General features: G+C 42.6%; 5 non-coding genes across 5 annotated transcripts; all 5 read left to right on the plus strand.

Annotated features, from left to right (window-relative positions):
• The first annotated feature begins 177 nt into the window (after positions 1 to 177).
• On the plus strand, positions 178 to 250 carry trnar-ccu (transfer RNA arginine (anticodon CCU)). Its single transcript has one exon. It is a non-coding gene; the product is annotated as a tRNA-Arg (tRNA).
• Positions 251 to 2,397: 2,147 nt separating this feature from the next.
• On the plus strand, positions 2,398 to 2,470 carry trnar-ccu (transfer RNA arginine (anticodon CCU)). The gene has a single exon. It is a non-coding gene; the product is annotated as a tRNA-Arg (tRNA).
• Positions 2,471 to 3,159: 689 nt separating this feature from the next.
• trnar-ucu (transfer RNA arginine (anticodon UCU)) lies at positions 3,160 to 3,232 on the plus strand. The gene has a single exon. It is a non-coding gene; the product is annotated as a tRNA-Arg (tRNA).
• A 4,288-nt stretch (positions 3,233 to 7,520) lies between these two features.
• trnar-ccu (transfer RNA arginine (anticodon CCU)) lies at positions 7,521 to 7,593 on the plus strand. Its single transcript has one exon. It is a non-coding gene; the product is annotated as a tRNA-Arg (tRNA).
• Positions 7,594 to 8,639: 1,046 nt separating this feature from the next.
• trnar-ccu (transfer RNA arginine (anticodon CCU)) lies at positions 8,640 to 8,712 on the plus strand. The gene has a single exon. It is a non-coding gene; the product is annotated as a tRNA-Arg (tRNA).
• The last annotated feature ends 14,478 nt before the right edge of the window (positions 8,713 to 23,190 follow it).

Raw genomic sequence — 23,190 nt, forward strand, 5'->3', positions numbered from 1 at the left:
GCCCATAACCCAGAGGTCGATGGATCGAAACCATCTTCTGCTAAACAGTTTGTTTTTAAAAATGAAACGCAAACAGAAATGAGAAAGCTAAATTTCATTTGCGTCTCTCAGTGCTATCCAGTACACATTGTTTTTCCTGCTTCTATCAGTTCGTACTGTTTGCAGAAGGTAAACAGTGCCCCAGTGGCCTAATGGATAAAGCACTGGCCTCCTAAGCCAGGGATTGTGGGTTCAAGTCCCATCTGGGGTGGGTGGAAGCAGAGTGGAGCAGCGGAAGCGTGCTGGGCCCATAACCCAGAGGTCGATGGATCGAAACCATCCTCTGCTAAACAGTTTCTTTTTAGATTTTAAGTGCAAACAAAAAAATTAAAAAATGTTTCGTTTCATGGGCATGTCTCAGTTCCATTATACATTTTTTTGACCTCTTCCAACAGTTCGTATTGGTCATGTGTTTACACAGTACCCCAGTGGCCTCAGACACTGGCCTCCTAAGCCATGGATTGTGAGTTCTAGTCTTTTCTTAAGTGGCTGAGAGCAGAGTGGCGCAGCGGAAGCGTGCTGGGCCCATAACCCAGAGGTCGATGGATCGAAACCATCCTCTGCTAAAAAGTTTATTTTTAGATTTTAAGTGCAAACAAAAAATTTAAAAAACGTGTCGTTTCATGGGCATGTCTCAGTTCCATTATACATTTTTTTTACCTCTTCCAACAGTTCGTATTGGTCATACTGTTTACACAGTACCCCAGTGGCCGAAGACACTGGCCTCCTAAGCCATGGATTGTGAGTTCTAGTCTTTTCTTAAGTGGCTGAGAGCAGAGTGGCGCAGTGGAAGCGTGCTGTGCCCATAACCCAGAGGTCGATGGATCGAAACCATCCTCTGCTAAACAGTTTCTTTTTAGATTTTAAGTGCAAACAAAAAAATTAAAAAATGTTTCGTTTCATGGGCATGTCTCAGTTCCATTATACATTTTTTTGACCTCTTCCAACAGTTCGTATTGGTCATACTGTTTACACAGTACCCCAGTGGCCTCAGACACTGGCCTCCTAAGCCATGGATTGTGAGTTCTAGTCTTTTCTTAAGTGGCTGAGAGCAGAGTGGCTCAGCGGAAGCGTGATGGGCCCATAACCCAGAGGTCGATGGATCGAAACCATCCTCTGCTAAAAAGTTTTTTTTAGATTTTAAGTGCAAACAAAAAAAAAAAACGTGTCGTTTCATGGGCATGTCTCAGTTCCATTATACATTTTTTTACCTCTTCCAACAGTTCGTATTGGTCATACTGTTTACACAGTACCCCAGTGAAGACACTGGCCTCCTAAGCCATGGATTGTGAGTTCTAGTCTTTTCTTAAGTGGCTGAGAGCAGAGTGGCGCAGTGGAAGCGTGCTGGGCCCATAACCCAGAGGTCGATGGATCGAAACCATCCTCTGCTAAACAGTTTCTAGATTTTAGATTTTAAGTGCAAACAAAAAATTTAAAAAATGTTTCGTTTCATGGGCATGTCTCAGTTCCATTATACATTTTTTTGACCTCTTCCAACAGTTCGTATTGGTCATACTGTTTACACAGTACCCCAGTGGCCTCAGACACTGGCCTCCTAAGCCATGGATTGTGAGTTCTAGTCTTTTCTTAAGTGGCTGAGAGCAGAGTGGCTCAGCGGAAGCGTGCTGGGCCCATAACCCAGAGGTCGATGGATCGAAACCATCCTCTGCTAAAAAGTTTCTTTTTAGATTTTAAGTGCAAACAAAAAATTTTAAAAATGTGTCGTTTCATGGGCATGTCTCAGTTCCATTATACATTTTTTTGACCTCTTCCAACAGTTCGTATTGGTCATACTGTTTACACAGTACCCCAGTGGCCTAAGACACTGGCCTCCTAAGCCATGGATTGTGAGTTCTAGTCTTTTCTTAAGTGGCTGAGAGCAGAGTGGCGCAGTGGAAGCGTGCTGCCCATAACCCAGAGGTCGATGGATCGAAACCATCCTCTGCTAAACAGTTTATTTTTAGATTTTAAGTGCAAACAAAAAATTAAAAAATGTTTCGTTTCATGGGCATGTCTCAGTTCCATTATACATTTTTTGACCTCTTCCAACAGTTCGTATTGGTCATACTGTTTACACAGTACCCCAGTGGCCTCAGACACTGGCCTCCTAAGCCATGGATTGTGAGTTCTAGTCTTTTCTTAAGTGGCTGAGAGCAGAGTGGCGCAGTGGAAGCGTGCTGGGCCCATAACCCAGAGGTCGATGGATCGAAACCATCTTCTGCTAAACAGTTTGTTTTTAAAAATGAAACGCAAACAGAAATGAGAAAGCTAAATTTCATTTGCGTCTCTCAGTGCTATCCAGTACACATTGTTTTTCCTGCTTCTATCAGTTCGTACTGTTTGCAGAAGGTAAACAGTGCCCCAGTGGCCTAATGGATAAAGCACTGGCCTCCTAAGCCAGGGATTGTGGGTTCAAGTCCCATCTGGGGTGGGTGGAAGCAGAGTGGAGCAGCGGAAGCGTGCTGGGCCCATAACCCAGAGTTCGATGGATCGAAACCATCCTCTGCTAAACAGTTTATTTTTAGATTTTAAGTGCAAACAAAAAAATTAAGAAATGTGTTGTTTCATGGGCATGTCTCATTTCCATTATAAATTGTTTTGACCTCTTCCAACAGTTCATATTGGTCATACTGTTTACACAGTACCCCAGTGGCCTAAGACACTGGCCTCCTAAGCCATGGATTGTGAGTTCTAGTCTTTTCTTAAGTGGCTGAGAGCAGAGTGGCTCAGCGGAAGCGTGCTGGGCCCATAACCCAGAGGTCGATGGATCGAAACCATCCTTCCATTATACATTTTTTTGACCTCTTCCAACAGTTCATATTGGTCATACTGTTTACACAGTACCCCAGTGGCCTAAGACACTGGCCTCCTAAGCCATGGATTGTGAGTTCTAGTCTTTTCTTAAGTGGCTGAGAGCAGAGTGGCTCAGCGGAAGCGTGCTGGGCCCATAACCAAGAGGTCGATGGATCGAAACCATCCTCTGCTAAACAGTTTGTTTTTAAAAATGAAACGCAAACAGAAATGAGAAAGCTAAATTTCATTTGCGTCTCTCAGTGCTATCCAGTACACATTGTTTTTCCTGCTTCTATCAGTTCGTACTGTTTGCAGAAGGTAAACAGTGCCCCAGTGGCCTAATGGACAAGGCACTGGCCTTCTAAACCAGGGATTGTGGGTTCAAGTCCCATCTGGGGTGGGTGGAAGCAGAGTGGCGCAGCGGAAGCGTGCTAGCCCATAACCCAGAGGTCGATGGATCTAAACCATCCTCTGCTAAACAGTTTATTTTTAGATTTTAAGTGCAAACAAAAAAATTAAAAAATGTTTCGTTTCATGGGGCATGTCTCAGTTCCATTATACATTTTTTGACCTCTTCCAACAGTTCGTATTGGTCATACTGTTTACACAGTACCCCAGTGGCCTAAGACACTGGCCTCCTAAGCCATGGATTGTGAGTTCTAGTCTTTTCTTAAGTGGCTGAGAGCAGAGTGGCTCAGCGGAAGCGTGCTGGGCCCATAACCCAGAGGTCGATGGATCGAAACCATCCTCTGCTAAAAGTTTCTTTTTAGATTTTAAGTGCAAACAAAAAATTTAAAAAAATGTGTCGTTTCATGGGCATGTCTCAGTTCCATTATACATTTTTTTACCTCTTCCAACAGTTCGTATTGGTCATACTGTTTACACAGTACCCCAGTGGCCTAAGCCATGGATTGTGAGTTCTAGTCTTGTCTTAAGTGGCTGAGAGCAGAGTGGCGCTAAGCGTGCTGAGCCCATAACCCAGAGGTCAATGGATCGAAACCATCCTCTGCTAAAAAGTTTATTTTTAGATTTTAAGTGCAAACAAAAAATTTAAAAAATGTGTCGTTTCATGGGCATGTCTCAGTTCCATTATACATTTTTTTGACCTCTTCCAACAGTTCATATTGGTCATACTGTTTACACAGTACCCCAGTGGCCTAAGCCATGGATTGTGAGTTCTAGTCTTTTCTTAAGTGGCTGAGAGCAGAGTGGCGCAGTGGAAGCGTGCTGGGCCCATAACCCAGAGGTCGATGGATCGAAACCATCCTCTGCTAAACAGTTTCTTTTTAGATTTTAAGTGCAAACAATAAAAAATAAAAAATGTGTCGTTTCATGGGCATGTCTCAGTTCCATTATACATTTTTTGACCTCTTCCAACAGTTCGTATTGGTCATACTGTTTACACAGTACCCCAGTGGCCTAAGACACTGGCCTCCTAAGCCATGGATTGTGAGTTCTAGTCTTTTCTTAAGTGGCTGAGAGCAGAGTGGCTCAGCGGAAGCGTGCTGGGCCCATAACCCAGAGGTCGATGGATCGAAAACCATCCTCTGCTAAACAGTTTCTTTTTAGATTTTAAGTGCAAACAAAAAATTTAAAAAACGTGTCGTTTCATGGGCATGTCTCAGTTCCATTATACATTTTTTTACCTCTTCCAACAGTTCGTATTGGTCATACTGTTTACACAGTACCCCAGTGGCCTAAGACACTGGCCTCCTAAGCCATGGATTGTGAGTTCTAGTCTTGTCTTAAGTGGCTGAGAGCAGAGTGGCGCAGTAAGCGTGCTGGCCCATAACCCAGAGGTCAATGGATTGAAACCATCCTCTTCTAAACAGTTTATTTTTAGATTTTAAGTGCAAACAAAAAATTTAAAAAATGTGTCGTTTCATGGGCATGTCTCAGTTCCATTATACATTTTTTTGACCTCTTCCAACAGTTCATATTGGTCATACTGTTTACACAGTACCCCAGTGGCCTAAGCCATGGATTGTGAGTTCTAGTCTTGTCTTAAGTGGCTGAGAGCAGAGTGGCACAGTGAAGCGTGCTGGGCCCATAACCCAGAGGTCGATGGATCGAAACCATCCTCTGCTAAACAGTTTATTTTTAGATTTTAAGTGCAAACAAAAAAATTAAAAAATGTGTTGTTTCATGGGCATGTCTCATTTCCATTATACATTTTTTGACCTCTTCCAACAGTTCATATTGGTCATACTGTTTACACAGTACCCCAGTGGCCTAAGACACTGGCCTCCTAAGCCATGGATTGTGAGTTCTAGTCTTTTCTTAAGTGGCTGAGAGCAGAGTGGCGCAGCGGAAGCGTGCTGGGCCCATAACCCAGAGGTCGATGGATCGAAACCATCCTCTGCTAAAAAGTTTATTTTTAGATTTTAAGTGCAAACAAAAAATTTAAAAAATGTGTCGTTTCATGGGCATGTCTCAGTTCCATTATACATTTTTTGACCTCTTCCAACAGTTCGTATTGGTCATACTGTTTACACAGTACCCCAGTGGCCTAAGACACTGGCCTCCTAAGCCATGGATTGTGAGTTCTAGTCTTTTCTTAAGTGGCTGAGAGCAGAGTGGCTCAGCGGAAGCGTGCTGGGCCCATAACCCAGAGGTCGATGGATCGAAACCATCCTCTGCTAAACAGTTTATTTTTAGATTTTAAGTGCAAACAAAAAATAAAAAAATGTGTCGTTTCATGGGCATGTCTCAGTTCCATTATACATTTTTTGACCTCTTCCAACAGTTCGTATTGGTCATACTGTTTACACAGTACAGTACCCCAGTGGCCTAAGCCATGGATTGTGAGTTCTAGTCTTGTCTTAAGTGGCTGAGAGCAGAGTGGCGCAGTGGCCTGAGCCCATAACCCAGAGGTCAATGGAGAAACCATCCTCTTCTAAACAGTTTATTTTTAGATTTTAAGTGCAAACAAAAAATTTAAAAAATGTGTGTTTCATGGGCATGTCTCAGTTCCATTATACATTTTTTTGACCTCTTCCAACAGTTCATATTGGTCATACTGTTTACACAGTACCCCAGTGGCCTAAGCATGGATGGATTGTGAGTTCTAGTCTTGTCTTAATTGGCTGAGAGCAGAGTGGCGCAGTGGAAGCGTGCTGAGCCCATAACCCAGAGGTCAATGGATCGAAACCATCCTCTGCTAAACAGTTTATTTTTAGATTTTAAGTGCAAACAAAAAAATTAAAAAATGTTTCGTTTCATGGGCATGTCTCAGTTCCATTATACATTTTTTTGACCTCTTCCAACAGTTCGTATTGGTCATACTGTTTACACAGTACCCCAGTGGCCTCAGACACTGGCCTCCTAAGCCATGGATTGTGAGTTCTAGTCTTTTCTTAAGTGGCTGAGAGCAGAGTGGCGCAGCGGAAGGCGTGCTGGGCCCATAACCCAGAGGTCGATGGATCGAAACCATCCTCTGCTAAAAAGTTTATTTTTAGATTTTAAGTGCAAACAAAAAATTTAAAAAACGTGTCGTTTCATGGGCATGTCTCAGTTCCATTATACATTTTTTTTACCTCTTCCAACAGTTCGTATTGGTCATACTGTTTACACAGTACCCCAGTGGCATAAGACACTGGCCTCCTAAGCCATGGATTGTGAGTTCTAGTCTTTTCTTAAGTGGCTGAGAGCAGGGTGGCGCAGTGGAAGCGTGCTGTGCCCATAACCCAGAGGTCGATGGATCGAAACCATCCTCTGCTAAACAGTTTCTTTTTAGATTTTAAGTGCAAACAAAAAAATTAAAAAATGTTTCGTTTCATGGGCATGTCTCAGTTCCATTATACATTTTTTTGACCTCTTCCAACAGTTCGTATTGGTCATACTGTTTACACAGTACCCCAGTGGCCTCAGACACTGGCCTCCTAAGCCATGGATTGTGAGTTCTAGTCTTTTCTTAAGTGGCTGAGAGCAGAGTGGCTCAGCGGAAGCGTGATGGGCCCATAACCCAGAGGTCGATGGATCGAAACCATCCTCTGCTAAAAAGTTTCTTTTTAGATTTTAAGTGCAAACAAAAAATTTAAAAAACGTGTCGTTTCATGGGCATGTCTCAGTTCCATTATACATTTTTTTTACCTCTTCCAACAGTTCGTATTGGTCATACTGTTTACACAGTACCCCAGTGGCCGAAGACACTGGCCTCCTAAGCCATGGATTGTGAGTTCTAGTCTTTTCTTAAGTGGCTGAGAGCAGAGTGGCGCAGTGGAAGCGTGCTGGGCCCATAACCCAGAGGTCGATGGATCGAAACCATCCTCTGCTAAACAGTTTCTTTTTAGATTTTAAGTGCAAACAAAAAAATTAAAAAATGTTTCGTTTCATGGGCATGTCTCAGTTCCATTATACATTTTTTTGACCTCTTCCAACAGTTCGTATTGGTCATACTGTTTACACAGTACCCCAGTGGCCTCAGACACTGGCCTCCTAAGCCATGGATTGTGAGTTCTAGTCTTTTCTTAAGTGGCTGAGAGCAGAGTGGCGCAGTGGAAGCGTGCTGGGCCCATAACCCAGAGGTCGATGGATCGAAACCATCTTCTGCTAAACAGTTTGTTTTTAAAAATGAAACGCAAACAGAAATGAGAAAGCTAAATTTCATTTGCGTCTCTCAGTGCTATCCAGTACACATTGTTTTTCCTGCTTCTATCAGTTCGTACTGTTTGCAGAAGGTAAACAGTGCCCCAGTGGCCTAATGGATAAAGCACTGGCCTCCTAAGCCAGGGATTGTGGGTTCAAGTCCCATCTGGGGTGGGTGGAAGCAGAGTGGAGCAGCGGAAGCGTGCTGGGCCCAAAACCCAGAGTTCGATGGATCGAAACCATCCTCTGCTAAACAGTTTCTTTTTAGATTTTAAGTGCAAGCAAAAAAATTAAAAAATGTGTTGTTTCATGGGCATGTCTCATTTCCATTATACATTTTTTTGACCTCTTCCAACAGTTCGTATTGGTCATACTGTTTACACAGTACCCCAGTGGCCTCAGACACTGGCCTCCTAAGCCATGGATTGTGAGTTCTAGTCTTTTCTTAAGTGGCTGAGAGCAGAGTGGCTCAGCGGAAGCGTGATGGGCCCATAACCCAGAGGTCGATGGATCGAAACCATCCTCTGCTAAAAAGTTTCTTTTTAGATTTTAAGTGCAAACAAAAAATTTAAAAAAACGTGTCGTTTCATGGGCATGTCTCAGTTCCATTATACATTTTTTTTACCTCTTCCAACAGTTCGTATTGGTCATACTGTTTACACAGTACCCCAGTGGCCGAAGACACTGGCCTCCTAAGTCATGGATTGTGAGTTCTAGTCTTGTCTTAAGTGGCTGAGAGCAGAGTGGCGCAGTGGAAGCGTGCTGGGCCCATAACCCAGAGGTCGATGGATCGAAACCATCCTCTGCTAAACAGTTTCTTTTTAGATTTTAAGTGCAAACAAAAAAATTAAAAAATGTTTTGTTTCATGGGCATGTCTCAGTTCCATTATACATTTTTTGACCTCTTCCAACAGTTCGTATTGGTCATACTGTTTACACAGTACCCCAGTGGCCTCAGACACTGGCCTCCTAAGCCATGGATTGTGAGTTCTAGTCTTTTCTTAAGTGGCTGAGAGCAGAGTGGCGCAGTGGAAGCGTGCTGGGCCCATAACCCAGAGGTCGATGGATCGAAACCATCTTCTGCTAAACAGTTTGTTTTTAAAAATGAAACGCAAACAGAAATGAGAAAGCTAAATTTCATTTGCGTCTCTCAGTGCTATCCAGTACACATTGTTTTTCCTGCTTCTATCAGTTCGTACTGTTTCCAGAAGGTAAACAGTGCCCCAGTGGCCTAATGGATAAAGCACTGGCCTCCTAAGCCAGGGATTGTGGGTTCAAGTCCCATCTGGGGTGGGTGGAAGCAGAGTGGAGCAGCGGAAGCGTGCTGGGCCCAAAACCCAGAGTTCGATGGATCGAAACCATCCTCTGCTAAACAGTTTCTTTTTAGATTTTAAGTGCAAGCAAAAAAATTAAAAAATGTGTTGTTTCATGGGCATGTCTCATTTCCATTATACATTTTTTTGACCTCTTCCAACAGTTCGTATTGGTCATACTGTTTACACAGTACCCCAGTGGCCTAAGACACTGGCCTCCTAAGCCATGGATTGTGAGTTCTAGTCTTTTCTTAAGTGGCTGAGAGCAGAGTGGCTCAGCGGAAGCGTGCTGGGCCCATAACCCAGAGGTCGATGGATCGAAACCATCCTCTGCTAAACAGTTTATTTTTAGATTTTAAGTGCAAACAAAAAATTAAAAAAATGTTTCGTTTCATGGGCATGTCTCAGTTCCATTATACATTTTTTGACCTCTTCCAACAGTTCATATTGGTCATACTGTTTACACAGTACCCCAGTGGCCTAAGACACTGGCCTCCTAAGCCATGGATTGTGAGTTCTAGTCTTTTCTTAAGTGGCTGAGAGCAGAGTGGCTCAGCGGAAGCGTGCTGAGCCCATAACCCAGAGGTCAATGGATCGAAACCATCCTCTGCTAAACAGTTTGTTTTTAAAATGAAACGCAAACAGAAATTAGAAAGCTAAATTTCATTTGCGTCTCTCAGTGCTATCCAGTACACATTGTTTTTCCTGCTTCTATCAGTTCGTACTGTTTGCAGAAGGTAAACAGTGCCCAGTGGCCTAATGGACAAGGCACTGGCCTTCTAAACCAGGGATTGTGGGTTCAAGTCCCATCTCGGGTGGGTGGCAGCAGAGTGGCGCAGCGGAAGCGTGCTAGCCCATAACCCAGAGGTCGATGGATCTAAACCATCCTCTGCTAAACAGTTTATTTTTAGATTTTAAGTGCAAACAAAAAATTTAAAAATGTTTCGTTTCATGGGCATGTCTCAGTTCCATTATACATTTTTTGACCTCTTCCAACAGTTCGTATTGGTCATACTGTTTACACAGTACCCCAGTGGCCTAAGACACTGGCCTCCTAAGCCATGGATTGTGAGTTCTAGTCTTTTCTTAAGTGGCTGAGAGCAGAGTGGCTCAGCGGAAGCGTGCTGGGCCCATAACCCAGAGGTCGATGGATCGAAACCATCCTCTGCTAAAAAGTTTCTTTTTAGATTTTAAGTGCAAACAAAAAATTTAAAAAACGTGTCGTTTCATGGGCATGTCTCAGTTCCATTATACATTTTTTTTACCTCTTCCAACAGTTCGTATTGGTCATACTGTTTACACAGTACCCCAGTGGCCTAAGCCATGGATTGTGAGTTCTAGTCTTGTCTTAAGTGGCTGAGAGCAGAGTGGCGCTAAGCGTGCTGAGCCCATAACCCAGAGGTCAATGGATCGAAACCATCCTCTTCTAAACAGTTTATTTTTAGATTTTAAGTGCAAACAAAAAATTTAAAAAATGTGGTTTCATGGGCATGTCTCAGTTCCATTATACATTTTTTTGACCTCTTCCAACAGTTCATATTGGTCATACTGTTTACACAGTACCCCAGTGGCCTAAGCCATGGATTGTGAGTTCTAGTCTTGTCTTAAGTGGCTGAGAGCAGAGTGGCGCAGTGTAAGCGTGCTGAGCCCATAACCCAGAGGTCAATGGATCGAAACCATCCTCTTCTAAACAGTTTATTTTTAGATTTTAAGTGCAAACAAAAAATTAAAAAAATGTGTCGTTTCATGGGCATGTCTCAGTTCCATTATACATTTTTTTGACCTCTTCCAACAGTTCGTATTGGTCATACTGTTTACACAGTACCCCAGTGGCCTAAGACACTGGCCTCCTAAGCCATGGATTGTGAGTTCTAGTCTTTTCTTAAGTGGCTGAGAGCAGAGTGGCTCAGCGGAAGCGTGCTGGGCCCATAACCCAGAGGTCGATGGATCGAAACCATCCTCTGCTAAAAAGTTTCTTTTTAGATTTTAAGTGCAAACAAAAAATTTAAAAAACGTGTCGTTTCATGGGCATGTCTCAGTTCCATTATACATTTTTTTTACCTCTTCCAACAGTTCGTATTGGTCATACTGTTTACACAGTACCCCAGTGGCCTAAGCCATGGATTGTGAGTTCTAGTCTTGTCTTAAGTGGCTGAGAGCAGAGTGGCGCAGTGCAAGCGTGCTGAGCCCATAACCCAGAGGTCAATGGATCGAAACCATCCTCTTCTAAACAGTTTATTTTTAGATTTTAAGTGCAAACAAAAAAATTAAAAAATGTGTCGTTTCATGGGCATGTCTCAGTTCCATTATACATTTTTTTTGACCTCTTCCAACAGTTCATATTGGTCATACTGTTTACACAGTACCCCAGTGGCCTAAGCCATGGATTGTGACTTCTAGTCTTGTCTTAAGTGGCTGAGAGCAGAGTGGCGCAGTGTAAGCGTGCTGAGCCCATAACCCAGAGGTCAATGGATCGAAACCATCCTCTTCTAAACAGTTTATTTTTAGATTTTAAGTGCAAACAAAAAATTTAAAAAATGTGTTGTTTCATGGGCATGTCTCATTTCCATTATACATTTTTTTGACCTCTTCCAACAGTTCATATTGGTCATACTGTTTACACAGTACCCCAGTGGCCTAAGACACTGGCCTCCTAAGCCATGGATTGTGAGTTCTAGTCTTTTCTTAAGTGGCTGAGAGCAGAGTGGCGCAGCGGAAGCGTGCTGGGCCCATAACCCAGAGGTCGATGGATCGAAACCATCCTCTGCTAAAAAGTTTATTTTTAGATTTTAAGTGCAAACAAAAAATTTAAAAAATGTGTCGTTTCATGGGCATGTCTCAGTTCCATTATACATTTTTTTTGACCTCTTCCAACAGTTCATATTGGTCATACTGTTTACACAGTACCCCAGTGGCCTAAGACACTGGCCTCCTAAGCCATGGATTGTGAGTTCTAGTCTTTTCTTAAGTGGCTGAGAGCAGAGTGGCTCAGCGGAAGCGTGCTGGGCCCATAACCCAGAGGTCGATGGATCGAAACCATCCTCTGCTAAACAGTTTATTTTTAGATTTTAAGTGCAAACAAAAAAATAAAAAAATGTGTCGTTTCATGGGCATGTCTCAGTTCCATTATACATTTTTTTGACCTCTTCCAACAGTTCGTATTGGTCATACTGTTTACACAGTACCCCAGTGGCCTAAGCCATGGATTGTGAGTTCTAGTCTTGTCTTAAGTGGCTGAGAGCAGAGTGGCGCAGTGCAAGCGTGCTGAGCCCATAACCCAGAGGTCAATGGATCGAAACCATCCTCTTCTAAACAGTTTATTTTTAGATTTTAAGTGCAAACAAAAAATTTAAAAAAATGTGTCGTTTCATGGGCATGTCTCAGTTCCATTATACATTTTTTTGACCTCTTCCAACAGTTCATATTGGTCATACTGTTTACACAGTACCCCAGACACTGGCCTAAGCCATGGATTGTGAGTTCTAGTCTTGTCTTAAGTGGCTGAGAGCAGAGTGGCGCAGTGAAGCGTGCTGAGCCCATAACCCAGAGGTCAATGGATCGAAACCATCCTCTGCTAAACAGTTTATTTTTAGATTTTAAGTGCAAACAAAAAATTAAAAAATGTGTCGTTTCATGGGCATGTCTCAGTTCCATTATACATTTTTTTTTGACCTCTTCCAACAGTTCATATTGGTCATACTGTTTACACAGTACCCCAGTGGCCTCAGACACTGGCCTCCTAAGCCATGGATTGTGAGTTCTAGTCTTTTCTTAAGTGGCTGAGAGCAGAGTGGCGCAGTGGAAGCGTGCTGAGCCCATAACCCAGAGGTCAATGGATCGAAACCATCCTCTGCTAAACAGTTTATTTTTAGATTTTAAGTGCAAACAAAAAATTTAAAAAAATGTGTTGTTTCATGGGCATGTCTCATTTCCATTATACATTTTTTGACCTCTTCCAACAGTTCATATTGGTCATACTGTTTACACAGTACCCCAGTGGCCTAAGACACTGGCCTCCTAAGCCATGGATTGTGAGTTCTAGTCTTTTCTTAAGTGGCTGAGAGCAGAGTGGCGCAGCGGAAGCGTGCTGGGCCCATAACCCAGAGGTCGATGGATCGAAACCATCCTCTGCTAAACAGTTTATTTTTAGATTTTAAGTGCAAACAAAAAAATTAAAATGTTTCGTTTCATGGGCATGTCTCAGTTCCATTATACATTTTTTTTGACCTCTTCCAACAGTTCGTATTGGTCATACTGTTTACACAGTACCCCAGTGGCCTCAGACACTGGCCTCCTAAGCCATGGATTGTGAGTTCTAGTCTTTTCTTAAGTGGCTGAGAGCAGAGTGGCGCAGTGGAAGCGTGCTGGGCCCATAACCCAGAGGTCGATGGATCGAAACCATCCTCTGCTAAACAGTTTGTTTTTAAAAATGAAACGCAAACAGAAATGAGAAAGCTAAATTTCATTTGCGTCTCTCAGTGCTATCCAGTACACATTGTTTTTCCTGCTTCTATCAGTTCGTACTGTTTGCAGAAGGTAAACAGTGCCCCAGTGGCGTAATGGATAAGGCACTGGCCTCCTAAGCCAGGGATTGTGGGTTCAAGTCCCATCTGGGGTGGGTGGAAGCAGAGTGGCGCAGCGGAAGCGTGCTGGGCCCATAACCCAGAGGTCGATGGATCGAAACCATCCTCTGCTAAACAGTTTACTTTTTAGATTTTAATTGCAAACAAAAAATTTAAAAAATGTGTCGTTTCATGGGCATGTCTCAGTTCCATTATACATTTTTTGACCTCTTCCAACAGTTCGTATTGGTCATACTGTTTACACAGTACCCCAGTGGCCTAAGACACTGGCCTCCTAAGCCATGGATTGTGAGTTCTAGTCTTTTCTTAAGTGGCTGAGAGCAGAGTGGCTCAGCGGAAGCGTGCTGGGCCCATAACCCAGAGGTCGATGGATCGAAACCATCCTCTGCTAAACAGTTTCTTTTTAGATTTTAAGTGCAAACAAAAAATTTAAAAAATGTTTCGTTTCATGGGCATGTCTCAGTTCCATTATACATTTTTTTTTTGACCTCTTCCAACAGTTCGTATTGGTCATACTGTTTACACAGTACCCCAGTGGCCTAAGACACTGGCCTCCTAAGCCATGGATTGTGAGTTCTAGTCTTTTCTTAAGTGGCTGAGAGCAGAGTGGCTCAGCGGAAGCGTGCTGGGCCCATAACCCAGAGGTCGATGGATCGAAACCATCCTCTGCTAAACAGTTTCTTTTTAGATTTTAAGTGCAAACAAAAAATTTAAAAATGTTTCGTTTCATGGGCATGTCTCAGTTCCATTATACATTTTTTGACCTCTTCCAACAGTTCGTATTGGTCATACTGTTTACACAGTACCCCAGTGGCCTAAGACACTGGCCTCCTAAGCCATGGATTGTGAGTTCTAGTCTTTTCTTAAGTGGCTGAGAGCAGAGTGGCTCAGCGGAAGCGTGCTGGGCCCATAACCCAGAGGTCGATGGATCGAAACCATCCTCTGCTAAACAGTTTATTTTTAAAAATGAAACGCAAACAGAAATGAGAAAGCTAAATTTCATTTGCGTCTCTCAGTGCTATCCAGTACACATTGTTTTTCCTGCTTCTATCAGTTCGTACTGTTTGCAGAAGGTAAACAGTGCCCCAGTGGCGTAATGGATAAGGCACTGGCCTCCTAAGCCAGGATTGTGGGTTCAAGTCCCATCTGGGGTGGGTGGAGCAGAGTGGCGCAGCAGCGTGCTTGGCCCATAACCCAGAGGTCGATGGATCGAAACCATCCTCTGCTAAACAGTTTACTTTTTAGATTTTAAGTGCAAACAAAAAATTTAAAAAATGTGTCGTTTCATGGGCATGTCTCAGTTCCATTATACATTTTTTGACCTCTTCCAACAGTTCGTATTGGTCATACTGTTTACACAGTACCCCAGTGGCCTAAGACACTGGCCTCCTAAGCCATGGATTGTGAGTTCTAGTCTTTTCTTAAGTGGCTGAGAGCAGAGTGGCTCAGCGGAAGCGTGCTGGGCCCATAACCCAGAGGTCGATGGATCGAAACCATCCTCTGCTAAACAGTTTATTTTTAGATTTTAAGTGCAAACAAAAAATTTAAAAAATGTGTCGTTTCATGGGCATGTCTCAGTTCCATTATACATTTTTTGACCTCTTCCAACAGTTCATATTGGTCATACTGTTTACACAGTACCCCAGTGGCCTAAGACACTGGCCTCCTAAGCCATGGATTGTGAGTTCTAGTCTTTTCTTAAGTGGCTGAGAGCAGAGTGGCTCAGCGGAAGCGTGCTGGGCCCATAACCCAGAGGTCGATGGATCGAAACCATCCTCTGCTAAACAGTTTATTTTTAGATTTTAAGTGCAAACAAAAAAATTTAAAAATGTTTCGTTTCATGGGCATGTCTCAGTTCCATTATACATTTTTTTGACCTCTTCCAACAGTTCGTATTGGTCATACTGTTTACACAGTACCCCAGTGGCCTAAGACACTGGCCTCCTAAGCCATGGATTGTGAGTTCTAGTCTTTTCTTAAGTGGCTGAGAGCAGAGTGGCTCAGCGGAAGCGTGCTGGGCCCATAACCCAGAGGTCGATGGATCGAAACCATCCTCTGCTAAAAAGTTTATTTTTAGATTTTAAGTGCAAACAAAAAATTTAAAAAACGTGTCGTTTCATGGGCATGTCTCAGTTCCATTATACATTTTTTTACCTCTTCCAACAGTTCGTATTGGTCATACTGTTTACACAGTACCCCAGTGGCCTAAGCCATGGATTGTGAGTTCTAGTCTTGTCTTAAGTGGCTGAGAGCAGAGTGGCGCAGTGGAAGCGTGCTGAGCCCATAACCCAGAGGTCAATGGATCGAAACCATCCTCTGCTAAACAGTTTATTTTTAGATTTTAAGTGCAAACAAAAAATTTAAAAAATGTGTCGTTTCATGGGCATGTCTCAGTTCCATTATACATTTTTTGACCTCTTCCAACAGTTCATATTGGTCATACTGTTTACACAGTACCCCAGTCGCCTAAGACACTGGCCTCCTAAGCCATGGATTGTGAGTTCTAGTCTTTTCTTAAGTGGCTGAGAGCAGAGTGGCGCAGTGGAAGCGTGCTGAGCCCATAACCCAGAGGTCAATGGATCGAAACCATCCTCTGCTAAACAGTTTATTTTTAGATTTTAAGTGCAAACAAAAATATTTAAAAATGTGTTGTTTCATGGGCATGTCTCATTTCCATCATACATTTTTTTGACCTCTTCCAACAGTTCATATTGGTCATACTGTTTACACAGTACCCCAGTGGCCTAAGACACTGGCCTCCTAAGCCAAGGATTGTGAGTTCTAGTCTTTTCTTAAGTGGCTGAGAGCAGAGTGGCGCAGCGGAAGCGTGCTGGGCCCATAACCCAGAGGTCGATGGATCGAAACCATCCTCTGCTAAAAAGTTTATTTTTAGATTTTAAGTGCAAACAAAAAATTTAAAAAATGTGTCGTTTCATGGGCATGTCTCAGTTCCATTATACATTTTTTTTTACCTCTTCCAACAGTTCATATTGGTCATACTGTTTACACAGTACCCCAGTGGCCTAAGACACTGGCCTCCTAAGCCATGGATTGTGAGTTCTAGTCTTTTCTTAAGTGGCTGAGAGCAGAGTGGCTCAGCGGAAGCGTGCTGGGCCCATAACCCAGAGGTCGATGGATCGAAACCATCCTCTGCTAAACAGTTTATTTTTAGATTTTAAGTGCAAACAAAAAAATAAAAAAATGTGTCGTTTCATGGGCATGTCTCAGTTCCATTATACATTTTTTTGACCTCTTCCAACAGTTCATATTGGTCATACTGTTTACACAGTACCCCAGTCGCCTAAGACACTGGCCTCCTAAGCCATGGATTGTGAGTTCTAGTCTTTTCTTAAGTGGCTGAGAGCAGAGTGGCGCAGTGGAAGCGTGCTGAGCTCATAACCCAGAGGTCAATGGATCGAAACCATCCTGTGCTAAACAGTTTGTTTTTAAAAATGAAACGCAAACAGAAATTAGAAAGCTAAATTTCATTTGCGTCTCTCAGTGCTATCCAGTACACATTGTTTTTCCTGCTTCTATCAGTTCGTACTGTTTGCAGAAGGTAAACAGTGCTCTAGTGGCCTAATGGACAAGGCACTGGCCTTCTAAACCAGGGATTGTGGGTTCAAGTCCCATCTCGGGTGGGTGGCAGCAGAGTGGCGCAGCGGAAGCGTGCTAGACCCAGAGGTCGATGGATCTAAACCATCCTCTGCTAAACAGTTTATTTTTAGATTTTAAGTGCAAACAAAAAAATTAAAAAATGTTTCGTTTCATGGGCATGTCTCAGTTCCATTATACATTTTTTTGACCTCTTCCAACAGTTCGTATTGGTCATACTGTTTACACAGTACCCCAGTGGCCTAAGACACTGGCCTCCTAAGCCATGGATTGTGAGTTCTAGTCTTTTCTTAAGTGGCTGAGAGCAGAGTGGCTCAGCGGAAGCGTGTTGGGCCCATAACCCAGAGGTCGATGGATCGAAACCATCCTCTGCTAAAAAGTTTCTTTTTAGATTTTAAGTGCAAACAAAAATTTAAAAAATGTGTCGTTTCATGGGCATGTCTCAGTTCCATTATACATTTTTTTTACCTCTTCCAACAGTTCGTATTGGTCATACTGTTTACACAGTACCCCAGTGGCCTAAGCCATGGATTGTGAGTTCTAGTCTTGTCTTAAGTGGCTGAGAGCAGAGTGGCGCACTGGCCCATAACCCAGAGGTCAATGGATCGAAACCATCCTCTTCTAAACAGTTTATTTTTAGATTTTAAGTGCAAACAAAAAATTTAAAAAATGTGTCGTTTCATGGGCATGTCTCAGTTCCATTATACATTTTTTTGACCTCTTCCAACAGTTCGTATTGGTCATACTGTTTACACAGTACCCCAGTGGCCTAAGCCATGGATTGTGAGTTCTAGTCTTGTCTTAAGTGGCTGAGAGCAGAGTGGCGCAGTGGAAGCGTGCTGAGCCCATAACCCAGAGGTCAATGGATCGAAACCATCCTCTGCTAAACAGTTTATTTTTAGATTTTAAGTGCAAACAAAAAATTAAAAAAATGTGTCGTTTCATGGGCATGTCTCAGTTCCATTATACATTTTTTTGACCTCTTCCAACAGTTCATATTGGTCATACTGTTTACACAGTACCCCAGTGGCCTAAGACACTGGCCTCCTAAGCCATGGATTGTGAGTTCTAGTCTTTTCTTAAGTGGCTGAGAGCAGAGTGGCTCAGCGGAAGCGTGCTGGGCCCATAACCCAGAGGTCGATGGATCGAAACCATCCTCTGCTAAAAGTTTCTTTTTAGATTTTAAGTGCAAACAAAAAATTTAAAAAATGTGTCGTTTCATGGGCATGTCTCAGTTCCATTATACATTTTTTTGACCTCTTCCAACAGTTCGTATTGGTCATACTGTTTACACAGTACCCCAGTGGCCTAAGCCATGGATTGTGAGTTCTAGTCTTGTCTTAAGTGGCTGAGAGCAGAGTGGCGCAGTGGAAGCGTGCTGAGCCCATAACCCAGAGGTCAATGGATCGAAACCATCCTCTGCTAAACAGTTTATTTTTAGATTTTAAGTGCAAACAAAAAATTTAAAAAATGTGTCGTTTCATGGGCATGTCTCAGTTCCATTATACATTTTTTGACCTCTTCCAACAGTTCATATTGGTCATACTGTTTACACAGTACCCCAGTCGCCTAAGACACTGGCCTCCTAAGCCATGGATTGTGAGTTCTAGTCTTTTCTTAAGTGGCTGAGAGCAGAGTGGCGCAGTGGAAGCGTGCTGAGCCCATAACCCAGAGGTCAATGGATCGAAACCATCCTCTGCTAAACAGTTTATTTTTTAGATTTTAAGTGCAAACAAAAAATTTAAAAAATGTGTTGTTTCATGGGCATGTCTCATTTCCATTATACATTTTTTTTGACCTCTTCCAACAGTTCATATTGGTCATACTGTTTACACAGTACCCCAGTGGCCTAAGACACTGGCCTCCTAAGCCAAGGATTGTGAGTTCTAGTCTTTTCTTAAGTGGCTGAGAGCAGAGTGGCGCAGCGGAAGCGTGCTGGGCCCATAATCCAGAGGTCGATGGATCGAAACCATCCTCTGCTAAAAAGTTTATTTTTAGATTTTAAGTGCAAACAAAAAATTTAAAAAATGTGTCGTTTCATGGGCATGTCTCAGTTCCATTATACATTTTTTTTACCTCTTCCAACAGTTCATATTGGTCATACTGTTTACACAGTACCCCAGTGGCCTAAGACACTGGCCTCCTAAGCCATGGATTGTGAGTTCTAGTCTTTTCTTAAGTGGCTGAGAGCAGAGTGGCTCAGCGGAAGCGTGCTGGGCCCATAACCCAGAGGTCGATGGATCGAAACCATCCTCTGCTAAACAGTTTATTTTTAGATTTTAAGTGCAAACAAAAAAATAAAAAAATGTGTCGTTTCATGGGCATGTCTCAGTTCCATTATACATTTTTTTGACCTCTTCCAACAGTTCATATTGGTCATACTGTTTACACAGTACCCCAGTCGCCTAAGACACTGGCCTCCTAAGCCATGGATTGTGAGTTCTAGTCTTTTCTTAAGTGGCTGAGAGCAGAGTGGCGCAGTGGAAGCGTGCTGAGCTCATAACCCAGAGGTCAATGGATCGAAACCATCCTGTGCTAAACAGTTTGTTTTTAAAAATGAAACGCAAACAGAAATTAGAAAGCTAAATTTCATTTGCGTCTCTCAGTGCTATCCAGTACACATTGTTTTTCCTGCTTCTATCAGTTCGTACTGTTTGCAGAAGGTAAACAGTGCTCTAGTGGCCTAATGGCCAAGGCACTGGCCTTCTAAACCAGGGATTGTGGGTTCAAGTCCCATCTCGGGTGGGTGGCAGCAGAGTGGCGCAGCGGAAGCGTGCTAGACCCAGAGGTCGATGGATCTAAACCATCCTCTGCTAAACAGTTTATTTTTAGATTTTAAGTGCAAACAAAAAAATTAAAAAATGTTTCGTTTCATGGGCATGTCTCAGTTCCATTATACATTTTTTTGACCTCTTCCAACAGTTCATATTGGTCATACTGTTTACACAGTACCCCAGTGGCCTAAGACACTGGCCTCCTAAGCCATGGATTGTGAGTTCTAGTCTTTTCTTAAGTGGCTGAGAGCAGAGTGGCTCAGCGGAAGCGTGCTGGGCCCATAACCCAGAGGTCGATGGATCGAAACCATCCTCTGCTAAAAAGTTTATTTTTAGATTTTAAGTGCAAACAAAAAATTTAAAAAATGTGTCGTTTCATGGGCATGTCTCAGTTCCATTATACATTTTTTTGACCTCTTCCAACAGTTCGTATTGGTCATACTGTTTACACAGTACCCCAGTGGCCTAAGCCATGGATTGTGAGTACTAGTCTTGTCTTAAGTGGCTGAGAGCAGAGTGGCGCAGTGTAAGCGTGCTGAGCCCATAACCCAGAGGTCAATGGATCGAAACCATCCTCTTCTAAACAGTTTATTTTTAGATTTTAAGTGCAAACAAAAAATTTAAATGTGTCGTTTCATGGGCATGTCTCAGTTCCATTATACATTTTTTTGACCTCTTCCAACAGTTCATATTGGTCATACTGTTTACACAGTACCCCAGTGGCCTAAGCCATGGATTGTGAGTTCTAGTCTTGTCTTAAGTGGCTGAGAGCAGAGTGGCGCAGTGGAAGCGTGCTGAGCCCATAACCCAGAGGTCAATGGATCGAAACCATCCTCTTCTAAACAGTTTATTTTTAGATTTTAAGTGCAAACAAAAAATTAAAAAAATGTGTCGTTTCATTGGCATGTCTCAGTTCCATTATACATTTTTTTGACCTCTTCCAACAGTTCGTATTGGTCATACTGTTTACACAGTACCCCAGTGGCCTAAGACACTGGCCTCCTAAGCCATGGATTGTGAGTTCTAGTCTTTTCTTAAGTGGCTGAGAGCAGAGTGGCTCAGCGGAAGCGTGTTGGGCCCATAACCCAGAGGTCGATGGATCGAAACCATCCTCTGCTAAAAAGTTTCTTTTTAGATTTTAAGTGCAAACAAAAAATTTAAAAAACGTGTTGTTTCATGGGCATGTCTCAGTTCCATTATACATTTTTTTTACCTCTTCCAACAGTTCGTATTGGTCATACTGTTTACACAGTACCCCAGTGGCCTAAGCCATGGATTGTGAGTTCTAGTCTTGTCTTAAGTGGCTGAGAGCAGAGTGGCGCAGTGTAAGCGTGCTGAGCCCATAACCCAGAGGTCAATGGATCGAAACCATCCTCTTCTAAACAGTTTATTTTTAGATTTTAAGTGCAAACAAAAAATTTAAAAAATGTGTCGTTTCATGGGCATGTCTCAGTTCCATTATACATTTTTTTGACCTCTTCCAACAGTTCATATTGGTCATACTGTTTACACAGTACCCCAGTGGCCTAAGCCATGGATTGTGAGTTCTAGTCTTGTCTTAAGTGGCTGAGAGCAGAGTGGCGCAGTGTAAGCGTGCTGAGCCCATAACCCAGAGGTCAATGGATCGAAACCATCCTCTTCTAAACAGTTTATTTTTAGATTTTAAGTGCAAACAAAAAATTAAAAAAATGTGTCGTTTCATGGGCATGTCTCAGTTCCATTATACATTTTTTTGACCTCTTCCAACAGTTCATATTGGTCATACTGTTTACACAGTACCCCAGTCGCCTAAGACACTGGCCTCCTAAGCCATGGATTGTGAGTTCTAGTCTTTTCTTAAGTGGCTGAGAGCAGAGTGGCGCAGTGGAAGCGTGCTGAGCCCATAACCCAGAGGTCAATGGATCGAAACCATCCTCTGCTAAACAGTTTATTTTTAGATTTTAAGTGCAAACAAAAAATTTAAAAAATGTGTTGTTTCATGGGCATGTCTCATTTCCATTATACATTTTTTTGACCTCTTCCAACAGTTCATATTGGTCATACTGTTTACACAGTACCCCAGTGGCCTAAGACACTGGCCTCCTAAGCCATGGATTGTGAGTTCTAGTCTTTTCTTAAGTGGCTGAGAGCAGAGTGGCGCAGCGGAAGCGTGCTGGGCCCATAACCCAGAGGTCGATGGATCGAAACCATCCTCTGCTAAAAAGTTTATTTTTAGATTTTAAGTGCAAACAAAAAATTAAAAAAATGTGTCGTTTCATGGGCATGTCTCAGTTCCATTATACATTTTTTTACCTCTTCCAACAGTTCATATTGGTCATACTGTTTACACAGTACCCCAGTGGCCTAAGACACTGGCCTCCTAAGCCATGGATTGTGAGTTCTAGTCTTTTCTTAAGTGGCTGAGAGCAGAGTGGCTCAGCGGAAGCGTGCTGGGCCCATAACCCAGAGGTCGATGGATCGAAACCATCCTCTGCTAAACAGTTTATTTTTAGATTTTAAGTGCAAACAAAAAAATAAAAAAATGTGTCGTTTCATGGGCATGTCTCAGTTCCATTATACATTTTTTTGACCTCTTCCAACAGTTCATATTGGTCATACTGTTTACACAGTACCCCAGTGGCCTAAGACACTGGCCTCCTAAGCCATGGATTGTGAGTTCTAGTCTTTTCTTAAGTGGCTGAGAGCAGAGTGGCTCAGCGGAAGCGTGCTGGGCCCATAACCCAGAGGTCGATGGATCGAAACCATCCTCTGCTAAACAGTTTCTTTTTAGATTTTAAGTGCAAACAAAAAAAATTAAAAAATGTTTCGTTTCATGGGCATGTCTCAGTTCCATTATACATTTTTTTGACCTCTTCCAACAGTTCGTATTGGTCATACTGTTTACACAGTACCCCAGTGGCCTCAGACACTGGCCTCCTAAGCCATGGATTGTGAGTTCTAGTCTTTTCTTAAGTGGCTGAGAGCAGAGTGGCTCAGCGGAAGCGTGCTGGGCCCATAACCCAGAGGTTGATGGATCGAAACCATCTTCTGCTAAACAGTTAGTTTTTAGATTTTAAGTGCAAACAAAAATTTTTAAAAATGTGTCGTTTCATGGTCATGTCTCAGTTCCATTATACATTTTTTTGACCTCTTCCAACAGTTCATATTGGTCATACTGTTTACAGTACCCCAGTGGCATATGACACTGGCCTCCTAAGCCATGGATTGTGAGTTCTAGTCTTTTCTTAAGTGGCTGAGAGCAGAGTGGCTCAGCGGAAGCGTGCTGGGCCCATAACCCAGAGGTCGATGGATCGAAACCATCCTCTGCTAAAAAGTTTCTTTTTAGATTTTAAGTGCAAACAAAAAATTTAAAAAACGTGTCGTTTCATGGGCATGTCTCAGTTCCATTATACATTTTTTTTACCTCTTCCAACAGTTCGTATTGGTCATACTGTTTACACAGTACCCCAGTGGCCTAAGCCATGGATTGTGAGTTCTAGTCTTGTC

The sequence above is a fragment of the Oncorhynchus keta genome, unplaced genomic scaffold (assembly GCF_023373465.1).
Source record: "Oncorhynchus keta strain PuntledgeMale-10-30-2019 unplaced genomic scaffold, Oket_V2 Un_contig_17363_pilon_pilon, whole genome shotgun sequence".
In the NCBI taxonomy this organism is placed as follows: Eukaryota; Metazoa; Chordata; class Actinopteri; order Salmoniformes; family Salmonidae; genus Oncorhynchus; species Oncorhynchus keta.